Below are 24,044 nucleotides of genomic sequence, written 5' to 3' on the forward strand. Positions count from 1 at the left end.
GGTAGAGCACTGAGCCTAAAATCAAAAAAAAACTTCTTTGGGAATTCAAATCTGGCCTCAGATACTTATTAGATGTGTCACTTAACCCTATTTGCCTCAGTTCCTTATCTGTAAAATGAACTGGAAAAAGAAAAGGCAAATTCTTCCAGTCTTTGTCAAGAAAACCCCAAATGGGATCATGAGGAGTTGGACATGACTGAAAATGACCCAACACCAACCATTGATTCCTTAGGATCATAAATTTAGAGCTAGAAGAAGCATTAGAGCTTGAGACCAACTTTCATACTTTGCAGATGAATAGACACTTAATACTTCCTACTAGCTGTAGTTATCCTGGGCAAGTCACTTAACCCCAATTACTTCTTAAAAAGAAAGAAAGAAATTTGCCTCCTTATGGATATATCTCTCACTTCTACATTGATATTTTGGTTTGCCGTTGAAATTAGACAGAGTAATTCCAATCCTCCAATATGACAACACTTCAGTGAACAATATGTGCTAGCCAATGTGCTAAATGCTAGAGATGCATATGATATTCCATGGAAAGGAAACCAAGCAGAGCACCTAAGTTAAATATCAAAAACTCTTAAGAATCAATTTGCATAGTGATGAGATTTCAGGTGATCATCTTATCCTTGATTGATCTCTAAAGTCTCCTCTAATTGTCTATTTTTCTTTTTACTGTAGATTCAACATTTTTATTGTTTGTTTTTTTGAAGGAAGAATTCATTTATTTGAGTTTATATATTTTTTAAAAGTGCTTGTAACTTGAGTCTTGTTTAAACTTGGGAGCATAACTGCTCACCAAAGTGTTAATAAGCTTTTTTATTGTAAAGCTGCAACATACATGCCTTAATACAACAAAAACATTTTAAATCAAGTGAAAAGTAATAAACTGAACAATAAACACTCAAAACAAAATATTTTCCATTAGAAATGTGTTAGGATGAATAAAGGGTTTAGTTAGCATCTTACTCAATTTTCTTTCTTTTTTTTTTTTTTTGTGAGGCAATTGGGGTTAAGTGACTTGCCCAGGGTCACACAGCTAGGAAGTGTTAAGTGTCTGAGATCAGTTTGAACTCGGGTTCTCCGGACTTCAGAGCTGGTGCTCTTTCCATTGTGCCTCCTAGCTGCCCCTACTGCAATGTTCTTATGTGTTACCAGCCCACGGACATGTTTTCTGTAATCATGCAGATGTGCATGGAACTTTGAATGATTAAATAAATGAAAAGTCCGTTTGCTATAGAGACTCATTTCACAAGATAGCCAGTTTGGCTTAGAGAACAAAGCTATTCAAGAAATACTCCATGTGGTTTTGCTCATTTTAGAAACCCTGAACCTTAAGCGGCGACTCCTTGAGAACGCCAACCTCCAAGAGGAACTGGCAAATGTTCTTTCTCTGGTCACCTTGAAGCTGCATAACTCACCGTATTCGGGACGTTCAATCGCAGTATCATTACAAGCAAATTTCACAAGTTTCATTTTGTCATAATCATCTGCAACTCTCTGAACAGTAGTCAGTGTCTTTTTGCCGTTTCGCTGTTGGATTCTTATATGAACGTAGTCCTCTGTCCCTCCCAGGAGTAAGTCGTCACCCTTAGTTGCATCAGCAAAAGGATCAGAAGATTGGAGTTCTGGACAGTGGAGTGCGACGTTAGTGAGAGGCCTGTGAGGGGATAAAACGCCTACCGGACGCACCCGGGAAATCCCTGTGTCAGGAGGCTGTGGGGGCGAGGAAGGGAGATAAATAAATGAGGAGACACAGCGGGGGCAAGAAGCGAAGGAGACGCCATAGAGGAGGCGGCGCCCCGCCTTTCTCCTTTTATTGATCATATAAAATTGAGTACAAAGGTTGAATTACAAGATGGAGTTTTAAAATAAGATAGTTAAGTGTGCCATAGAAAACCAAAGAAAACTTAGAAGGAAACAAAAAATCTGGGTAGTTTCGAAAACAGTGTGTACTATTTCTTATCTAGTTTTTCTTGCAATGGAAATTTATAGTTTTATATTGTATCGTCTCTGTTCTGCTGTGTACACGGAAATGTTCTCTTTTTCCTTTTTTTGTTTTGTATTTAAGTTTAAAATGAATTAACAAAAACAGGTATTGAAGATAATTAATGAGTTAGATTAAAGATTTAATTAGGATGATAGACTATAAAATTTAGGAACATGTAGACCACTTTCAATCATTGTAATTGTAGTCACACACACAACATCATGGCACAGTAGATAAAGCAGTAGTTTTAGTCAGGGACCCGAGTTCAAATCCCACCTCTGACACTTATCTGCCATACCCTAAGCTCTTAATATGCCTCCTTCAGTTTTCTCATCTGTAAAATGAGTGAGTGGGAACAGTCAGCCTATGGGCAATGGCATCAGAACTAGAGGGGGATCTAGGAAACCCCAGCAGACCATTCTAAAGCCAGCAAGACTGGACTGTCCCAGGGACTTAGGACTGAATTCAGTCAGGGACTTTTGCTAGGTAAGTAGACAGGGAACTCAATGGGGCTCCGCGATGTGAAGCCAGGAAACCAGGCAAGTGCCATTCCACATGTCTGTGGAAGCCCAGCAGATTAACTTAACATTTGCAAGAGCTCAGGTGTGGCTGTTCCAGTGTCTGAAGTCCAGGGCAAAGCCTGAGTACCACGGATTTACAGGAAGATATGTACATGATGTCTCAGGAGCCTGACCCCTGGAGACCCAGACTGTAGCCACAGTGATGTGAATTGGGCCTTTCCTGGGGTGAAGAAATTATAGAAATATCCGCTCCGTTACAGATAATTTTGTCAAAAAAATAATGAGACAACACACCAAAATTTTTGGAATGTAAAATGTTGGAATGTAGCCAAAGTGTTGAGGTTAGACCAAATGTAGAGGTCTAGATTTGGGGTACCTAAATGAAATTAGGGTTTAGTTAAGGTCTAGTGGCAGGTTTGGGGTACAGGGAGTCAAACAGAGCTCCCCTGCAACCCCCTTGGATTCAGCGCAAGGATAAGGCGGTATTTGAGATCTAGTAGCGGGGCGAGCCCAGTAAAAGCATTTATTAGCCCGAGATCTAGAATGATAAAAGTTTATTATTGAGTTTAGAAGTAGGAGATAGGTAAAGGTAGAGATAAGGAGGACACTGGACAGAGGGTCCAGTAGACAGAGGGTCTTCATATGGCTACCATCTTTGGAATCTCTGCAAAGAGAGGTTCCCAGCATGGCCCTTTTGTAATAGACTTAGCTCGAGGGGCTTTTGGGTGTAGCCCCAAAGTTGGCTCAGATCCGGGTGGGGCTGGCACAGGTCTGGATCTTCTATTGGAATTCAAAGGGACCAGGATTTGTGAGTTAAAGGGTAATTTATATTAACTGGGGGGGTTGGGAATCAAAGATTGGAATCTTTCCCGCATCATTCTCCCCTCAAGCAGTTGGAACTTAAATTCATTTAAGGAAAGAAAAAAAACATGGGGCAAAGTCAGTTATTGAGTCAGAATTGAAGATTTTCTCCTTCCAGGATTTTCCAAGTTCAGGGGTCCCCTCTTCAGAAGCAGTTATTACATAAAAGTTTATATGTTTGTCAACAAAAGGGAGAACTTGCGAGTTTTGTGATTGTGTCTTGGGATGATTAAAACCAGGAGTATGCAAAGGTGAGCTTGAACTGCCTTGCAAGAGCCAATTGTCAAAATTTCATTGTGGGCATCTTAGAAATTGGCAAATGATACAATTCAGAATTCTATTGATTTCTAGATATAAGAAAGTAATGGAAAAAATGTTAATGCACGTTAAATCTAAAAGTGTGTTGTACATATATTTTTCCTCCAGAAATTGTTAAACATTACAGGCACCACTAGGTGGCAGAGAGGACAGAACACCAGACCTCAATTCAAATTCTTTCTAAAACTCTAGCTGTATGACCTTGGGCAAAACACTTAGTCTTTCTTTGTTTTTTCCTCCGAGATGAAACTAACATCCACCTCATAGGGTTGTTGTAAGAATAAAGAATAAAATGAGATATTTATAATGTCCTTTGCAAATTTTAGAGTACTATATAAATGGTAGCTAGTAATATTACTAGCACATTGTACTGGATTAAAGACATTGTATGTACTAATGTTATATGGTCCCATCGCATTCTATTCAAGAATTGGATGAATTAGGTGTGCAAGTAAGAAAACTTTTTAAAAAATCAACAAATCAAGGCAGTTAATTGGCACAGTGGATAGAGCACTAGCCCTGAAGTCAGGAGGACCTGAGTCAAGTCTGACCCAGACACTTAACACTTTCTAGCTTAAGTCACTTAACCCCAAAAGCCTCAGCAAAACAAAACAAAACAAAAGCTGATCACCTCCTTTTCGGTGCTTTCACCTCCTTCCCTGAGAAGTTAGGGAGGCTGTGATCACCTCCCCTTGGGGGCTCTGACCTCCCTGAGGAGTCAGGGATGGCATGACCACCGGTGTTCTAAAATAAAAGAAAGCGGGAAATGTAATGGGCTGAGGTTTGAGCTGATGCACTGAGGTCCCAAGTACATGAGGCTGAAGAATTCTTTTTATTAATATAAGATTGGATTAATGGTCCCTGCCCCCTCTCCTTAAAGCCCCAAGTTTGGGAAAGGGAAAAAAGATTTTTTTACAAGGGAAAAAGCTTTTAAATTTTCCTGAGTTGGAAACTTACTTGGTTTTTTGTTGAGATTTATATGCCAATTGTATTTAAATTCTTTATCATCCTTTTATGAGAAAAAGACTAGTTTTTCCCCTTTAAATGAATTTGTTCCCTGAATTTAAAATGATCCATTTTGGCCCAAGGTGGGAACCCAAGGTGAAAAAGTCCCTGACCCAGAACTTTATTTTGTTAATAACAAAAAGGCTTACAAAAAAAACCCAGTAATTTTTTTTTGGCTTACCTCTTACAAAGACCTATCCCCCCCCAACCACCCCCCAAGGGGGTATAGAAAGGGGATTGTGAAGAAATTTTTCCCATAACTTGGGAAAGATGCGAATTTTATATATTAAAGGCCTCCCCTTATCCTGAAAGGGGCAATCCCGATTTGGGTTGGACAAAAGCCAAACTTTAGAGATTGGCCTATCAATTTCCATCGGGGTTTTTTATTTATACAATTTTTTTTTTTTAACCCAAAACCCTTCCTAGAAAAAAAAACCTTCTCCTTTCTCACTTTAAATTAGCCATTATTAAGGGGGGAAGACTGAAATTAATGACCAAAACCCCGGGTGAGATTAATACAAGGGTTATTTTCCCCAGAATTTTTAAAGGGAGCAAATTACTCTCCTCCACCAACCCACCCTGGGGGAAGGGCATGGGGGAAAGGGGAAACCAACCTTGAGAAATTAAAGGGCTTAATGAACCAAAGAAAAGGGGAATCCAGAAAACTTAGTTTCCAATTTCCATCAATGCCCATCAACAAAATTTTAAAAAGCCCTTTTAATAAAAATATTAAAGAAAAAGGCCTTCCTAATTATCTAATAAACTATTTAAGAAACTGAAGAATTTGGCAATCACGGGATGACTAAATTAACAAGGTATGCCAGAACCTACAAAAAATTTAATTGGGCTTTCTAATAAACCCCGGGATAAAGAACAAAAAGTAAAAACTTGCAGCTGGGACACCAAAGGCCAAAGATTGGGTCCAGGAGCACACATTAATTATTCTACCAAGAGCAAATTTTAAGAAAAACGTTTATTAAAAATAAAAAAATTAAAAAAATGCAAAGGGCCAGATAAATTTTTGATTTTTAGTTTCAGGACCCTATCCAAAACTAATGGGGAAAACCAAAACAGTGTTTTAATAAGGAACTTCTAAGGAAAACAAAAATGGAAAATACTAACTGCCCAAGGATCCCTTGATTCATAAGGGTTCAATGGCAAAAAGCCTTTTATAGCCAGACATGTGCGAAACTTCCCAAAAACTGGGGAAGGGTCCTTAAAATTTAAAGAGAGAAACCCAGTTTCAGGGGTTAAAATGGGCATCTAAAAGCCAATTTGGTATAAGGCAAGGAGAAAAACATGGGAAAAAGAAATAGTCAAAATCAAAGAAGGGTTATTGGGCCTCAGGAATTTTTAGGGAACATAGGCCCAGCCCCCCAAAAGAAAAAACATGGGGCAGTCAGCCAAAGGGGCACCCAGAGGCCTAGACGCCAAACCCCAATTGTAATAGCCAGGAAGCCAATGTGGGAAAAGGGATTAAAACAACAGCCAGGAAGCAACCTGATGGGAGAAAGGGATTACAATTAGGAATAGATTTGATGCAGCTGAGACCGAGATACCCCCCTGGAAAATTAAATCTGTTTCCTCCAGCCAGGACCCTGAGGAAAGGTTTTGAATTTTACCTGAGGAAACAAAAAGGGGTCCTCCACTACTGATTAAACTGGGAATTTAATTAAATAGCACCAAAAGGAAAATTACTTATCACCCAGGAGTATACATCAGGTTTACTCATACAGAATCCTTATAACACCTGGTAAATCCCCAGATTCTGACAGATCAAAATCAAATACTGGACAGCAGCTGTAACAACTGACCAACCTATTACAATCTATATAAATTTCCCATTGGAAGGGGTTTGAAATGGGCAATGGAGCATTAGAGGTGCCACTGGCCCAGTCACGGCCAAAATTAAAACGACCCTCATGTCTGGTGTAGGAGGATTGAGCTGAAGTTAGTTGCCCCTATGAATGGAATTTTGAAGGCAAAACAGGAGTTTTCTCCTTTTGGAAAAATCCCCTAATCTGGGGGAAGAACATTTTACAACAATTAATTACAAATGGGTACTTCAGCTTTTTAGGCGGGTCCTGTTGAAGGCCTCCAACACTTTCACCTTTCTATCAATGGAAAACTGATACACCAGTGTGGATGAGCAGTGGCCCTTAAGTAAGATAAAATTCAGGTTAAGATTTAAAGGGCAGCTTGACCAAGGACACTTAAAACCTTCTCTAAGTCTTAATTCCCCTGTTTTTGTGAAAAAAATCAAAATGGGGATGTTAACAGATTTAAAAAAGTGTAAAGATGGAAACTAAACTCTTCAGCCTGGACTTCCATCTCCCTCATTGCCCAGAAAGAATGGCCTCTTTGGGTCATAGATAAAGTTTTTTCTATTCTATCCCTGGATAAAGGATAAAAATTTTGTTTTTACCCAGCTTAAGCCTTTAAAAGATAGAATGGAAGTTTTGCCAAAGGGAAGAAAAACAGCCCTATATGTTCAAATGTTTTTTCTTCTTTCCAGTAAGAAAAGCATTAAAAATTATTACATTACATGGGACATTTTGGGATTACCTGAAACAAATTTAAAATTCTACGAACCATGGAAAACTAAAATTCAAATTATATAGCACCAGAAAAATTCAAAGACCTCCTTTTTCAATATTTGGAATGGTTACCCTAAAATGCTTACAGTTCAAAAAACGTCCTTAAGAACAGAAAGCTAAAACATTGAATGATTTTCAGAAATTGTAGGAAATCCAATGATCACCAGTGTTAGGTTTGACTACCTATCAAATTTACAAAATTTTGACATTTTAAGGAGACAGTGCTTTAAATTCACCAACTTAAAAAGAAGTCAAGAGGCTTTGAGAGAAGTTGAACTGGCATAATGGTTAAAAGTCCTCAAAAACCCTTGGAAATTCGTTTTTGCCACAAACACTTAAAACAAGTTTTTATCAAGAAAAATTTTTTGGTTTTTGGGCCTTTTCTACAAACCGACAAAATTTTTTAACCTACCAGTGTTTGTGGCCTAAGGGAATTTTATTAAAAAAGGCCCTTAAAGCGGGCATTACAATTTTATTCTTGGGCAAGCCCTTAAAGGAAACACTTTATACAAACAAAATTTTTTGTGTACCCAGAAAATAAAGAGTGCAAAATTTTTAGCCACTCCAAATTTAAAGGGGTTTCTCCATTTAAAGAATAAAATTAAACTATTGATTAATTGGTAAAGTTCGAAAAAAATTTCCCTAAATTTCCTCTTTAAAGAAACCAACTAAAACTCCAGGAGATCAAATTAATTATTTGGTTTTGTTATTTATGGGAATTCAAACAATAAAAAGTTGTAAACCCCTTTTTCCAAGGTCCAAATTTTCCAAATAACAAATGTCATTTAGTTTACTTTTAAAACCAAAAGGGAGACATAAAAAATTCGATTCCCCGCCTAATCCCCAGGGAAGTTGGTTTAAAAGAAATTGGCAAAAGAAATTTAAATTTTGGCCTTTTTATCCAGTTTTAGAAACTTTTCAAGAAATAGAGCAAAAGAGACAATTACAATTTCCTCTCAAGATTTCCATTATGGGTGGCACAAAGGGCAAAAAACAATGGTTGTTAATTAAAATTTTGCATTTTGTCACATTAAATTTTACACCAGGGCTGCCTTTTTTCCTAAGGAAAAAGGGAAGGGAAAGAAATTAGGCGCTCCTCCAAAACAAAGAAAGGGAAGGAACCCTGGGAACCCAATAAATCTTTAAATATTAACCCTTTTATTTTTTGGTCCTGCTCCCTCAGGTTTTATAACCACGGAAGGCAGTGTCAGTCTGGAAAACTCCATTCTTTAAGAAAATCCCGGTATGGGAAACCCAGAAAGTGGGGGTGGAAAAAAAGGACCAGAAGGCCCAAACTGCTTTGGGAGAGGTTTGCTTTATCCACAGGTGGAGAAGGTCAGATGGGGTTGAAAAAAGAGCCTTTTTTATTCGCCTGTTTTCCCGCAAAGAGACGGAGCAGACCTTTTGAAACAAAGGAGAAGCCAAAAATATCGGGGTGCTGTTGCTGATTGTGCTCACCATTGAAAGGCGTGGCAAGGCTTTGGCTATGGACATCAAAAGATTTGACTTAAAACCCTCAGGAATCATTGGATTCTCTGGCCGGACTCAAAAACCCTCAGGAATCATTGGTTTAGCCATGGAAAAACTCTCAGGTATTGGATTCTCTGAGACATGGACAAACCCTCAGGAATCATTGGATTCTCTGAGCCATAGGACGAAAACTCTCAGGAATCATTACCCTCTAGACATGGACAAAACCCTCAGGAATCATTGGTTCTCTGGAATAGGATTGAAAACTCTCAGGAATCATTGGATTCTCTGAGAATAGGACTTGAAAATTGGAATCTTGGTTCTCGAAATGATAAGACTGTTACAACACTTCAAAATCTGCTGGAATCATTGGATTCCCTAAACAAAAGACTTTCAGGACTTCAAAAACTCAGGGGGATCATTGGATTCCTGACATTGGCTGGACAATAGATTGGTTTTGGACTATCTCTTGGCTGCTGAAAAGGGTGTATGTGATGTTGTTTTACCCATTGGACTTTGGGTCTTTTCCAACACCATGTTGATTTATTGTTTGCTATTTCTACTTGTGTGCAATTCATGTTTGTTACACCACATCGGCCTTGACTGGGGAGGTCATCCTAATACCTCCTTTTGCTATGTCTTGTGTTTCCCCCATTGCTGATGGGTTTGGCCCAAAAGACCCTTGCCCCAGAAACCCTAGCAACCTCCATTTCCCTTTGGTTTTCTCCCTTCCTGAGATGTCAGGAGGGCGTGATCATCTCCTTTTAGTGCTTTCCCGCCTTTCCTGAGAAGTCAGGGACATCCCTCCCGGTGCTTTCACCTCCTTCCCGAGAAGTTAGGGAGGCTGTGATCACCTCCCTTGGGGCTCTGACCTCCCTGAGGGAGTCAGGGATGGCATGACCACCGGTGTTCTAAAATAAAAGGGGGGAAATGTAATGGGTGGGGTTTATGATACTGAGGTCCCAAGTACATGAGGCTAGATAGTAATTGGCATACCTATTAATATACATGATTGGATTAAAATGGCCCACCTCCTTTAAGTCCAGTTGTATGGAAATGCGATTTGGTGGGTAGGAGAGGGAAGAAAGTGGGAGAGATTGGGCTGAGTTCGGACTCGAGGTGGTTGTGTGGCTGCTGGTCGGCTACTTGACTGCTACATTGCTATTGCCGATTCTCTTCCACCTCCGATCCTTCTTCACTGAGAATAAAGACTGACGATTTTCCCCTAACCTGAATTCCTGTCTCGTGCTGATCTTAAAATACACGATCTTAACAAAAAGCAACAAATTGAAGAGGTTCAAATGAAAATAAAAATTTAGGCAATAAAAGAGATAAGTAAAATTGAAAATTAAAATGCATTGAATTATTAAATATAAATAGGTTTTTTTTAAAAAGATAAACCATCAGCAAATTTGGTGTTTAAAAAAAAAAGCAAGTCGATGTAAAAAAAATCCAAAAGAACTCATGATAAGTGAAGACAAAGGACATTATTAGAAATTATGTTAACTAGTAATATACTAAAAAAACCTAATAGTAAAAGAAATAGATGACTATTTACAAAAACCCAGATTAATAGAACAAGAAATAGAGAAATCATATAATCCAGTATTAGAAAAAAAATTTTAACAAGATATAAATGAACTCCCAAAGAAAAAAATCTCCAGGCCCAAATGGGTTTACTAGTGAATTCTATTAAATATTTAAAAATTAACTCTAGTATTCATAAGTTATTTTGAAAAATAGCAAATTATTTTAAAGAAACAAATATAGCCCTGATACTTAAATCAGGAAAAGACAAATTATAGAGAAAACATTACTGGCCAATAATTTTAATGAATACTGATGGAAAGAGTATTGAAGAAAATATTAGCAAAGAAGCTATAGCAACATAAAAAGATTATCCACTAAAATTAGGTGAAACTTATGCCTAGAATATAGGGATGGTTCAATATTAGGGGAAAAAATAACACATTTTTAAAAATCATTTTATGTCAATACAGAATAAGTTTTCAAATAATACAATCCTAATTTATGCTAAAAAAATATACCCAAAAACATAGGAATAAAAGGATGTTCTTCCAAATGGTAAGCAGAAGCCATTAGATACTAAGAACTAGCATTATCCATAATAACAAAACACTAGAAGCAGATACAAAGATTAAGAATCAAAGCAAGGATGCCCGTTATCAACACTATTTAAGATTTTTAATTTTAGAAATGCTAGCTACAGCAATAAAACAAGAAAAAGAAATTCAGGGAATATGTATAAATGAGATGATGTTTACTGAGGAGAACACTAGAAATTCAACTAAAAATTAATTGAAAAAATAACCAGTAAAATAGCAGAATGTAGAAAAGCCCACAAAATTAATAGCCTGTCTGTAAATCCAACAGGAAAATATGGAAAAAGAAATCCTCTTCAAAGTAACTATAGGATTTATGAAATATTTGGGAGTATATCTAGCATGATGCCTCTTGGATTTATTTTTAATTTAACTACAAACCCTTTAAAGAAAAAAGAAATAAAAACAAAAAATTGGGAAGATACTAATTACATCTTGTTGGTCCAAAACAAATATGGCACGTTACTCAAATTAAGTTATTTGATTTCAAATAAACTACCAAAGGATTATTTTATATATCTAGACAAAAATGTTTATTAAAAAATTATCTGGAGAAACAAAAATTCATAAATCTGAAAGGAAATATTAGAAAGAAGTAAAAATGAAGAGAGCCCCAATAATATCAAATATCAAATTATCAATGATAAATCATTAAAACAATTTTGTATTGGTTAAAAGAATAATAGAAAAATTAGTTAATGGAACACATTAGATGAACAAGAATTAGAAGCAATTAAACATAGTTGTATAGTGTTTGATAAACCCAAGGACATTAATTACTGATATAAGGAGTCTCTATGTGATAAAAATTGCTGGGAAAATCAGAAGGCAATCTGACCACCACTTTATGCCATTCTATAATAACCTACAAATGACATGTGACCTAAGTATAAAAAGTAATATCTTTTAAAAATTGATAGACAAAGAAAGAAAAAAGAAGCTATCATCACAATCACAATGGATAAAAACTTTACTTACAAATGGGATAGAGGTGATCATAAAAAAGAAAATGAACAATTGTAGTTACCTGAAAGGCTTTTACACAGGGAAAATAAATGCAATTTGAGTCAGAAGGGAAATAATTTTGAAAAAATAAATCCAATTTCTATGTTAAATATCTAATATCCATTGCATAATAAAATTTGATGCAAATTGGACCAAAATGACAACACTATGTTAGAGTCAAGTTACAGTGTGTCTACCTGTGGCTTATCAGACTAGTACAAGCTCAGAATGCTTCACCACAGATTGGGCACAAATAATCCATATGAAGATTTGGGATGAATTCTTTTAAATTTGTGTATCTCATGTTTCTTTTGAGCTAATTCAATTCTGCTTTGCTTAAAGAGCACAGCACCTTCTTTGAGAAAGGCATGCCGTGTAGATAGTCCTGTACAAGTATCTTTGTCACACAATCAATTCCAAATTCTTCAGAGAGACCTTGACAATGAATGTCCTTGTATCCCTTCTTCTGACCACCATATGAGCACTTGCCTTATGTGAATTCTCCATAAAATAATCATTTATGTTCCATACCCCAAACAATAAGTGATCAAAGGATAAGAACAGGTAGTTCTCAGAAAAATGCAACCTACCACACCATAGTGGGAAAACAACAACAACAAAAACACTCGTTGCCAGTAGTTAGAAAAATACAATTCAAAGTGATTCATAAATTTCACCTTATACTTATCATTTCAATAAAAATGACAGAAGTTGAAATAGTATTTGGTTTTGGTAGGACAAACATGTCTACATTCGGTGAAGCTGTGAAGTAGTTCAATTGTTTTGTAACAAGTCATTAAAAGTACATAACTTCTGACACAGTAATACTACTTTTAGATACATACTCTGAGGAGGTCAGAGGTAGAGGAAAAAGATCTATTTGGACTAGAATATTTATACAATATTTTTTATTGAAGAATTGTAAATAAAATAAGCATCCATGAATTGGGGAATAGCCAATTTATGACATAAGAATGTAATGGAATTTTATTGCACCATAAAATATGACTGTGACAGATTCAGAGAAATGTAGAAAAGACTTATGAGTTGATGCAGAATGAAGTGAGCAGAAACAGGTGAAAAATTTACATAATAACCTCAATACTGTGAGAGGAAATGACTGAAAAGCTTCAGAACTTTGAATAAAACTTCTCATATGTAATGTTATATATATATCTATACATTTGTACATATACACATAAATGTGTATACATATATGTAATCAACATTTTGACTGGTAAGTTCATTTTCTTATATACATGTGTATGTATTCAACATGCCCGATATGGATAGAGGAAATTTTTTTTTTTTCAATGCAATTGGGGTTAAGTGACTTGCTGAGGATCACATAGCTAGGAAATGCTAAGTGTCTGAGACCAGATTTGAACTCCTGATCTTGGGACCATAGCACCACCTAGCTGCCCCAAAGTTGATTTTTTAAAATATGATTGTCCTTCCTGTTCTTTGTGTGATCTGAGGCCTCCTCATCTGTTTCAAGCAACATTATGTTGTAATGGAGTGCATCAGTGTACTCAGGAAGGGAGAATTCTTTCGGGTCTCTGCCAGCTATGATATGACTATATACAGGAGAACATGGATAGCCTTGGATAGAGATAATGAATGTATATTGGATTTCTTCCCAGGTGAAAGAAAATTGCTCCTGACCACTCAAACATAAAAACAGGAAAAAGCATTGGTGAAGTCAAAAACCCCATACCAGTCACCTTCAACCTGGGCTGCCCAATACAACAGTGACAAGGTCAGGAACAATTGCTGTGATGAGCACAACAATGTTGTTTAGCTCCTATAATTCTCTAAAAGGTACCAGGTACTATCTACCTTCCTCAGGACAATTCAGGGTTGTGGTAAAGGAGACCTGGTATAATAATACAACAGCTCCTTTCACCTCCATCACTAGAGAGGAAATATCTTTCAGTCTTTGGGGATTGATATTGTTTGATGTTTACTACGGATAGCTCGAGCTACAACAAGGTTCTGATGTGGTGCTAGTGGTAGTAAAGAGCTGTGAGAATTGAGGTAGGGAATCCCCTCTGGCTGGCGCAGGTCTAATACAAAAGAATTTGCAAACCTGAGATCTGAATGGCAAAAGGGATTTTTATTGGCACTAAGAAGCCAGCTTTGCTAGGAAGACAGACTCCTCAGTGGCAAGGTCCTCTCAGGGAAAATGGCAAAGGTTAACACTGCGAAGAAAACATCTTCACAGTGGGCAAGAATCCTGACAGGCAGCCCTACTAAGAGAGCTTCCTTGGCAAGGCTAATTCCTGTTTCGGATTTCTGCAGAGATTTGGAGTTCAGAGGCTAGGGCTTCCCTTCAAAAGTGAATGAAAATCCCTCAATGTTGTCAATGCTCCCAGGCCTAGATTTCCAGTTGAAAAGAAAAGTACTTATCTTGGAATTTCAAGCCACTCAATAGGAATATCAGGCCCAGATCTCCAAATGAATGAGACCACTTAACTGGGAGTTAGGTACGACCACATCTCTGGCCAAATAACTGGAAGGTTTGCTTTTCCCAGGGGAGAGACAGAGACCCCAATCTTCCTTCTTTTTTTTTTTTTTTTTTAATTATAACTTTTTATTAATAGTACATATGCATGGGTAATTTTTTACAACATTATCCTTTGCACTCACTTCTGTTTCGATTTTTTCCTTCCCTCCCTCCTCCCTCCCCTAGATGGCAAGCAGTCATGTTAAATATGTTACAGTATATGCTAGATACAATGTATGCGTGCAGAACCAAACAGTTCTCTTGTTGCACAGGGAGAATTGGATTCAGAAAGTAAAAATAACCCGGGAAGAAAAACTAAAAATGCAAACAGTTTACATTCATTTCCCAGTGTTCTTTCTTTGGGTGTAGCTGCTTCTGTCCATCACTGATCAATTGGAACTGAGTTAGATCTTCTCTTTGTCAAAGAAATCCACGTCCATCAGAATATATCCTCATACAGTATCGTTGTTGGAGTGTATAACGATCTCCTGGTTCTGCTCATTTCACTTAGCATCAGTTCATGTAAGTCTCTCCAAGCCTCTCTGTATTCATCCTGCTGGTCATTTCTTACAGAACAATAATATTCCATGACATTCATATACCACAGTTTACCCAACCATTCTCCAACTGATGGGCATCCATTCATTTTCCAGCTTCTAGCCACTACAAACAGGGCTGCCACAAACATTCTGGCACATACAGCTCTGTGTGGTTCAGAAATGGTGAGGGGGTCACCATTTAATAAAAAAAGCTGGAGAGATCTCTAGAAGCAAAGCAAAGTTTATTACACATTCTCTCAAGAAGGGCGTACCCACCTTCCAGCAGATGATGGAAGGGAGGAAGCACCTGTCGGGGGCAGAGTCAACACTTTTTAATCCCTAACGCAAATACCCCCTCCCACCACTGACCCTCATCTTTATTGGCTGAGGATCTTATATTCTAAACGCAGGAACTACCCAAGAAATTGAACTTGACCAATAAGTACATAGTTGCCCATATTTGACTAAATAGGGACATGCTGATGTCATGGGAGAATAGCAGGAAAGGGACTTAAGTATGCCCTTGACTCAATCTTCAAAATCCTTCAGGCCTACGCAAACTCTGAAGTAGATGAAGCCTTACTCAATTTTCACAACTGTCTTGAAAGATTTCACCTCATCCCGTTCAGCTCCCTTTCCCTTCTTTAATATCTCCTTGGGGTATAAGCCCAGTAGTAGCACTGCTGGATTAAAGGGTATGCACAGCAACAGTGTCCCACAGTCTCCTTTCTTTTACAGATTAAAGGGGACAGTTTCAGGGTTCACCCCCCTCAGTTCTCTATTTATCCAGTCTACAAAAAAGCAATGTAGAGGTTGCTGAAGGACTTGCCTAGACTCTGATTCCCAAGAGCCTGATGAATCTGATAACCCTTCCCAATGAACTGGCCTCTGTAACCTCTCCTAAATAATCCCAATGAGATTGGGACTTTAGAATAGGGCTTCTTAAACTTTTTCCATTCACTACCCCTTTTTGCCTTAGATATGACCCCAGGAACACAGATTTATAAAATAGGCAAACAAATCAAACATTCACTGATAATAAATCATAATTTTGTGACTCCCACATTCATTGAAACCCCACCTGGGGTCACAAACCACAATTTGAAAAGCTGGGCTTTGAAAGATTCCTTAGGCTTGGGTGGGGCTGAAGAACTCTTAATGCCTTAATTCTGAATTTTCAAGTAATTTTATTTGTAATCTCAAAGACTGACTTTTAATTGATTTCTTATCAGGCCCAAGTTTCTAGAGACACACCAAAAGATCTCTCTTGGAGGGAATAACTTAACTTTTACCCACCTAGCAGGACAGGCCCTTTCACTCCATTCACAGAAGATCTATTGATACTGACAGCAATATTTGCTCACAGTACAGATGCCCTGATCCTCTGCTCAAATGTCACCATATTTAACATAGTTGCGTGGCAATTATAACTAAAATCTGAGGCCCATTCTGATGGGACTTCCCCAGAAAAGGAGACCTAATTGCCTCTTATCATAGAATGTGCCAAGCTGTGGGGGGCTGTAGCAAATGAATGGAACTGATTGGAAGAAGTATTTCTCAGTATTGAGTCACATGATCCCTGTTCCCAGAGCTGGGACCCTGGGAGGGTCATATGATCTCTGGAGAGATGAATTTTGAACCCTGGGGTACAGGAAATTTCAGGAAGTGATGTGACCTGTGGGAGGCAGTCAACATTGGTGGCCAATGGTTACATCCTTTTAGTCTATCCATTGAGAAAGCTCGGATCTTTTGCTTTTAAGTTTGGACAGGTTCTGGGAGCACGTGGTGGAGTTGGGTTGGCTCCCAGGTGTGTCTGGGTTCTCCCTGAGGGGATTAAATAAATGGTTTCTCTTTGTATCTGATGATGTCTCTGATTAATTAATTGGGAAGGGGGTCTTGCACCTGTCCCCCACACAAGTAGTCAATCTATGAAACCTCTTTCTTCCAGGAATATCACCCCTATCTTTGCAGATCCTCTCTAAGGAGCTAGCTGCAATGGGAATTCATCTTTACATAGTCAGGTTTGAATAATACCCTATTTCAATCACTTATAAAAGGACAGAAGGCTGAGAATGACTAGAGCCTCTAATTAATTTATCTGACTCTGTAGTAGTAAAGTCCTCTCCGGTCTCCCCAAGACTATGGAATTCAGAGGTAGAGAGCTCTCAGCATTGCCTTCAATTATACCCTCTTGCTACCCTAATGACATTCTCATGAGTCATTCTAATTACTCATCAAGTCTATTTGAATTTTTTGTGCAACCTCTTTAGTTTCTCAGCAGTGAAAATCTATTCATCCCCTGCTCCCTCAGTAGAGGAAATCACCCTCCTTCTGGGAGCATTAATAAGATAAAAACAGCTATTTGCATGAAATAAGTTAGTCCATCTTTCCTTCTGGGAGGTGGGAATGTTCTTGTGAGGCTAAAGTCTCTCTTCTCTAATGTTATCAGCAACCATTCTGACCATGTTTTCCCAATGGTTAGCCACCAGTGACTAGGATCCATGTTCCATTTAACCAATTAATACCAATTAGCTTTCATAAAGATATATTACATCAGTTAAAAGTAATTTGGAAGCAGGAGCAAGAGGAGGAAAAATGCCCTCAAATCAACTGGAGTTCATGATATAAGAACAATGTGATAAATAATAAACACAAGTTCAATCAAGCGAGAGAGCATGCCTCCCCTTCCCTATGGGGGAAAACCCTGCAACACTGACCTGGGCAAGAGATAGAGACACCAGGCTGCTGCAGAGAAGGCTGGTGCCCTGATGGGAGAAGGCTAGGCTGGGAAAGAGAGGAGCTCACCTGCTGGAGAACCATTTGGTAGCTTTTTATTTTAACAAATCTCGTTAACTAGGTGCTAAGCACAATTATTTGTGAACTATAAATATCGATAATATATTGAACAGAAATTTAAAATTGTACAATTGAATGGGACTAAGTGGATGAAGGTTTCTCAGTATGAGACTAAGTCACATCATCCCTAACCCCAGAGCCAGAAGGTCAGGTCTTGAACAACCCTGGGAGGCAAGAAGTCACATGAAGTTAGTGAAGTTACAGCAAGTGACATGACCCACAGGAAGCAGACACTATCCAATGAAAAGGTTGGGGTCTTTTCCTATTTAACCTGTGTTTTACTTCCTGCTGCTCAGGTCGAGCAGATGGCAGGAGCTGGGATGCCTCCTGGGGTGTGCTGGGTCTCTCCCTGGAGGGACTAAATAAATGCTTTCTCTTTGCACCTGAAGAGGTCTCTGATTGGAGAAGGAAGTCTAGCACTCCTCCCACACACAACCGTTTGAAGTCATAATTAAAAATGGTTATGTCCCCTAATTTTGGAGTTGCCTCATCATAGTTATGGTTCTCCTGACCATCATCATGAATATGGCTACCAATTCTTTTTTTTTTTTTTTTTTTGTATTTTATTTTTCAACATTCACCTTGGCAAAATCTTATGTTCTAAATTTTTCTTCCTTCCTCCTCTCCCCAAGATAGCAAGCAAACATATATAGGTTAAACATGTGCGATTATCCTAAACATATTTGTCATGCTGCACAAGAAAAATCAGATCAAAAGGAGAAAAAACGGGAGAAAGGAAAAATAAAACAAGCAAATAAAGAACAAAAACAACAACAAAAATTGAAAATACTGCACTTTGAAACACATTCATAGTTCTCTCTCTAGATGCAGATGGCACTTTCCGTCATAAGTCTATTGTATCACCTCATTGTTGAAAAGCCTTTTGAGCCCATTGCCTTAATTCCTTTAATTTTTTTTAATATCACTCCAATCATTCCCAATATGCTGTTTTCCCAACTCTACCCTAAACATAGAACCCTACCTTATAACAGGAAAACAATTATTCAAAACAAACAAATAGCTACTTTTGCTAGCTTTTGCAAAATTCCACATCCAGAGTTCACCACCTCTTTGTTAAAGAGGATAGAAATGTGCTTCATCATTGTTCCTCTAGAATCAAGATTGGTCATTGAATTGAATCTAATTTTTGGTTTCTGAAAGTTGTTTTTGTTATTTTCATATGCATAGTTATACACTGTTCCTTGATTATGTTTATTCATACTGTATCTGCTCATAAGTCTTTTTCTGAATTTCTCATATTTACTTATAGTAAAATAATAGTCTATTTCATTTCATCTATAACCAGAGCTTCTTAAATTTTTTCTACTTGTGATCCCTTTTCACCTGAGAAATTTTTAATGTGACTCTAAGAATATAGGAATATATAAATTCTTATATGTGCTAATATTATATATATATGTATAAATCTACAAGAATTTATAAATTATGCCTAATATATATATATATATATATATATATATATATATATACAAATCAAACATTTATTGAAAATAAATCATAATTTTGCAACTCCCATATTCAGTTACGAAAGCCCATATGGGTTCACAAACAATTTGTTCTGCTATGACTGCAGATTGAATTGATGAGTTGGTTTTGGTTTTCTTGTTTCTTTCTTTCTTTCTTTTTTTTTTGCTGTGGCAACAAGTGTTCTTATTAACATTTTAACATATATTATCTTTCTGTAATTAATCTCTTTGAAGGATATACTCAAGAATGGAATCTTTGGGTCAAAGATTTGAACACTATGAAACCTTTTTTTTTTTTTTTTTTTTTTTTTGCATATTCCAAACTGTTTTCCAGAATGAATGGATCAATCCCTAGATCCGCCCAGTCTGCAAGTTATTATGAAGTGGGGAAAGAGGCTTTTTGGTTTCTTCTACAATGACATAAAATCATATAATTTTAGAACTTGGTGTAGTCTTAATGTAATGCCACAGTCTCCTTGAACTGCCCTAGCTCAGTCATTCTGCCCCAAACCTCAGGCTATCATACCACCCTTCCTTCTTGATCATCAGAATAATTGATAACAACTGTGCATACCCTTTGATCCAGCAGTGCTACTACTGGGCTTATATCCCAAAGAGATACTAAAGAAGGGAAAGGGACCTGTATGTGCCAAAATGTTTGTGGCAGCCCTGTTTGTAGTGGCTAGAAACTGGAAAATGAATAGATGCCCATCAATTGGAGAATGGTTGGGTAAATTGTGGTATATGAATGTTATGGAATATTATTGTTCTGTAAGAAATGACCAGCAGGATGAATACAGAGAGGATTGGCAAGACTTACATGAACTGATGCTGAGTGAAATGAGCAGAGCCAGGAGATCATTATACATTGCAACTACAAGAATACATGATGATCAATTCTGATGGAAGTGGATTTCTTTGACAAAGAGAAGCTCTAACTCAGTTCCAATTGCTCAATGATGGGCAGAAGCAGTTACAACCAAAGAAAGAACACTGGGAAATGAATGCTAACTGTTTATATTTTTTGTTTTTCTTCCCAGGTTATTTTTACCTTCTGAATCCAATTCTCCCTGTGCAGCAAGAGAACTGTTCGGTTCTGCACACATATATTGTATCTAGGATATACTGTAACATATTTAACATGTATAAAACTGCTTGCCATCTAGGGGAAGGGGTTGATGGAGGGAAGGGAAAAGTCAGAACAGAAGTGAGTGCAAGGGATAATGTTGTAAAAAATTACCCAGGCATATGTTCTGTCAGTAAAAAGTTATTTAAAAAAAAAGAATAATTGATAAGGATAAACGATCTTATATTTTAGACTATCAGATGCTGCTCCCCATTCCAATCTATTAGAATATCAGCTACCTTTCCCCATCAGAAGATCAGATAATCTTCCCATCTCTGGTGCCTCCCCATTATGTCATCCCCATCTGCTCCCCATTATGTTATTGTTTCTGTCTCCCTATAAAGAATCTTTATATCCCACATTCCAGACTCGATACTTGGAAACAAGAGTCTGATCCAGTCAATTGATTTACTCTCCAATAAATTAAATAATTATAACTCTCTAACCTCTATCTTGCCTCAGTTTCTCTGCCATTACATTAAGAGGTCATCTAATGCTAGTACTTTATTTTTCAGATGGTCCAGAGAAATGAAGTGACTTTACAAAAATCTTTTTTTCTCAATAGAATTTTATTTTTCCAAATACATATAAAGATTCATTTTTATAAGACTTTGGGTTCTAAAATTTTCTCCCTCCTTCCCTTATTTCCCCCTCCGCAAGACAGCATGCAATCTGACATAGCACACAATCATTTAATGACAGAGCTGGACCTAGAGTCTGGGGTTACTAATTGCCATATCAGTCCATCTGGCTAAATTTCAAGAGATTGGACAAGAGCTTTGTCAACAATTATAAGTGGAATTGAGGAGACAGTGGTTAAATCTAGTTAGCATTAATTTAATTCTACAACAAATAATAGTTTCCTAGTGATATAATGATTGGTGTATACTCAGTATGGGATATATAAGGAGAAGCTGTTAGAGCCAGAAAGGACAAGTGCACTAGAAGCTCTCAGAGGCTGAGACAAATTAATTACATCTTCCACCTTTGTGTTAGCTGGAGACTGAAGCTGGCAGAGGCAAACGACTAGCGGCAGGAGCTCTTGGAACCAAGGAGAGAGATAGGCCTCTAAGAAAGCTAACTGGGCCCCAGGTAAAGAGACAAGACTTTGAAGGAGACAATAAAGGATATTGGACTTTTAACTCCTGACTTCATTTAACTCCCAGAGAACATTATATTTTAGAGAAGAATATTACAATAATGGATATCATATTGCTTGCCTTTTCAATGTGTCTGGAAGTGCCCAGAGAAAGGGAGAGATTTTGGAACTCAATTTTTAAAAAATGTTTAAGTAAATTAAAATATAAAAATAAATGCAATGTTTTTTAGACAGTCACAATTTTGGAAATCTATAAATCTAGGGAAAAAAATTGGACAATTCAGTTAATCAATGACCTAGATATGAAGCAGGAAAATTTTTCTGTGTGGGATTCTTATATCTTATTTTCTTTATCCTACCCCATTGCCACTCTGGGAAAAGTTTATCCCTCATTCCATTCTTGTGTCAAGCTGCTGGTTTCTGAAATGAATTCTGTTTTCTAATTTTACAAACATTGTTTAATACTGTGAAGCATGTTCAGGGCAGGTGTTCTGGGCCAATTATAGTCAGTAATAAGTAAATACATTTTGACCTTTTATTAAGCTTTCCTTGGAAAACTTTTTCCATTTTGGGGACTTACATCTTTCATTAATCCTATCCTGCTTATGGGGAGGAAAAAAAAAACCTTTTCAGTCATATACTTTGTCATCCTACTTTTTCCATCTTCATCCATTGTTATTACTTAATAAACATAAAGACATTTTAAATGGTTAAATGATACCCTGTTTGCCAAACCATATTAATCTTCCTTTGCAAAGAGACTTCATAGAATCTTAATTCCAAAAGATATCAATCTAATGATTATATAGTTCCCAATTCCTATTTTGTAGGTAAGGAAGATGAGTCCCAAGGATTTAAATGATATGCCCAATATCAAATATCAAGTTAGTGGCAAGCTAAGGGTAGAACCCAGGTCTCCTGGATAGAGGTTCAAGGCTCTTTCCAACACACTATACTGATTGGATATAGTCTAATTTTGAGGCGTATCTACTGCACTTACAGGTATACTTAACCCACTCCCCATTCTGTATGTGGTTTGGAAAGGAAGGAAGGAAGGAAGGAAGGAAGGAAAGAAGGAAGGAAGGAAGGAAGGAAGGAAGGAAGGAAGGAAGGAAGGGAGGGAGGAAGGGACGGAGGGAGGGAGGGAGGAAGGGAGGGAGGGAGGAAGGGAGGGAGGAAAGGGAAATTTTTCTTTTTAAGGAAGGAAAAATTCAGTGATCAGAATTGTCCAAAATAAGTCATTATTCAGAGGTATCTCAAGGGTTCTTCTTTATTGCAGGTCTTTATAACCATTTGCTGAGGAAAAAAAGGGGATTCTGTGCAGATCCTCACCAGATTAGATAAATGATTCATTGAACACCCCCTAATCAAACTCTAATCATTATTAGTCAGTTCATTATGACTTTATAAGGGATAATGATTGTAAACAATTATTTTAATGTATTCAACTAGTAATACCTATCTAGTCAATCACCTAGTAAGAATAAGCAATGTATTTATCCATACTTTGTGTAAATCACATAGGAATATAGATTTCTAATAGAAGAGCCTTATAATAGGCCTCAAACTTTAATGTAACATTACTAGCTATGGAGCTTACTTATACAATCACAAGAATGCTGACAAAGATATCTCCATCCTGTTTTGCTCAAATTCCATGACCAAATCCAGTATGAGTGGTGGCTTGGTATAGAATGTCACCCCCGACATTATGTTCTTAGAGCATATATATAGCTTGTACAATCTCCTCCTGTCTAATTTAAGGAGGAGCCCATCTCTCTTATGACCATCTAGTTAGTGGAGCTGCACCATTCTTCATCCAACTTATGACTTCCCCCCTCCTGCTAATATTTTTGGCTCTCAAGAACAAGGTCTATCAACCAATGGGATTCTGTATTTTACCATGCCTCTTTTGCAACTTGGATATTAAAACTTTATAAATATAAGGTCCTAAAAGAAGGGAGCATCTCAGAGCTTGAGAGGTCTACGTTAGAGGGGAATCTTGGACTCTTTAAAAAAGTATCATTGGCTCAAAGCTCTGCCTTAGTCTTTTTTATTGTAGGTTGGATAATTTTGATGCCCACGTAAGCGATCTCTGAGGTTTCTTCTCACTTTTACAATAATCGTGGATTATCAAGAACTAGTTAAATCACTGTTCTTAGTGTGGGGGATAGTCTGAAGTGTGAATCATAAAATGGAATTGTTGTTGTTGTTGTTATTGCCAGTGTGGGAGGGGTTAAGTCTACAAGTGTTTTTCCTATACAGATTTCATGCTAAATTTTAAAACACTGAAGTTTTTCATTTGAAAACTGTTCCTATAAGATGGCTCCTGAGGTAGACTGTATTTTCATGGAATACTCTGCTCCAATAACTCACCTGAGTTTGGAACCCCTGGAGAGCTAGTGGGATTTCAACATATATGGGTGCTTACTACACACAAGTGTGGTAAGTACTGGAAATTGTTCTGTTTGTTTAGTATTTTATTTCATGCGTATAGCAGAAATTCCGCTTGGGAAAACACCAACCACAAGTAAT

The 24,044-nt window shown here is 37.4% G+C and overlaps 1 pseudogene; it reads right to left on the reverse strand.

The window, feature by feature from the left end:
• Window positions 1-1,324: 1,324 nt before the first annotated feature.
• Window positions 1,325-1,833, reverse strand: LOC100915463 (annotated as a pseudogene).
• Between the last annotated feature and the right edge of the window lie 22,211 nt (window positions 1,834-24,044).

The sequence above is a fragment of the Sarcophilus harrisii genome, chromosome 2, assembly GCF_902635505.1.
Source record: "Sarcophilus harrisii chromosome 2, mSarHar1.11, whole genome shotgun sequence".
NCBI lineage: Eukaryota > Metazoa > Chordata > Mammalia > Dasyuromorphia > Dasyuridae > Sarcophilus > Sarcophilus harrisii.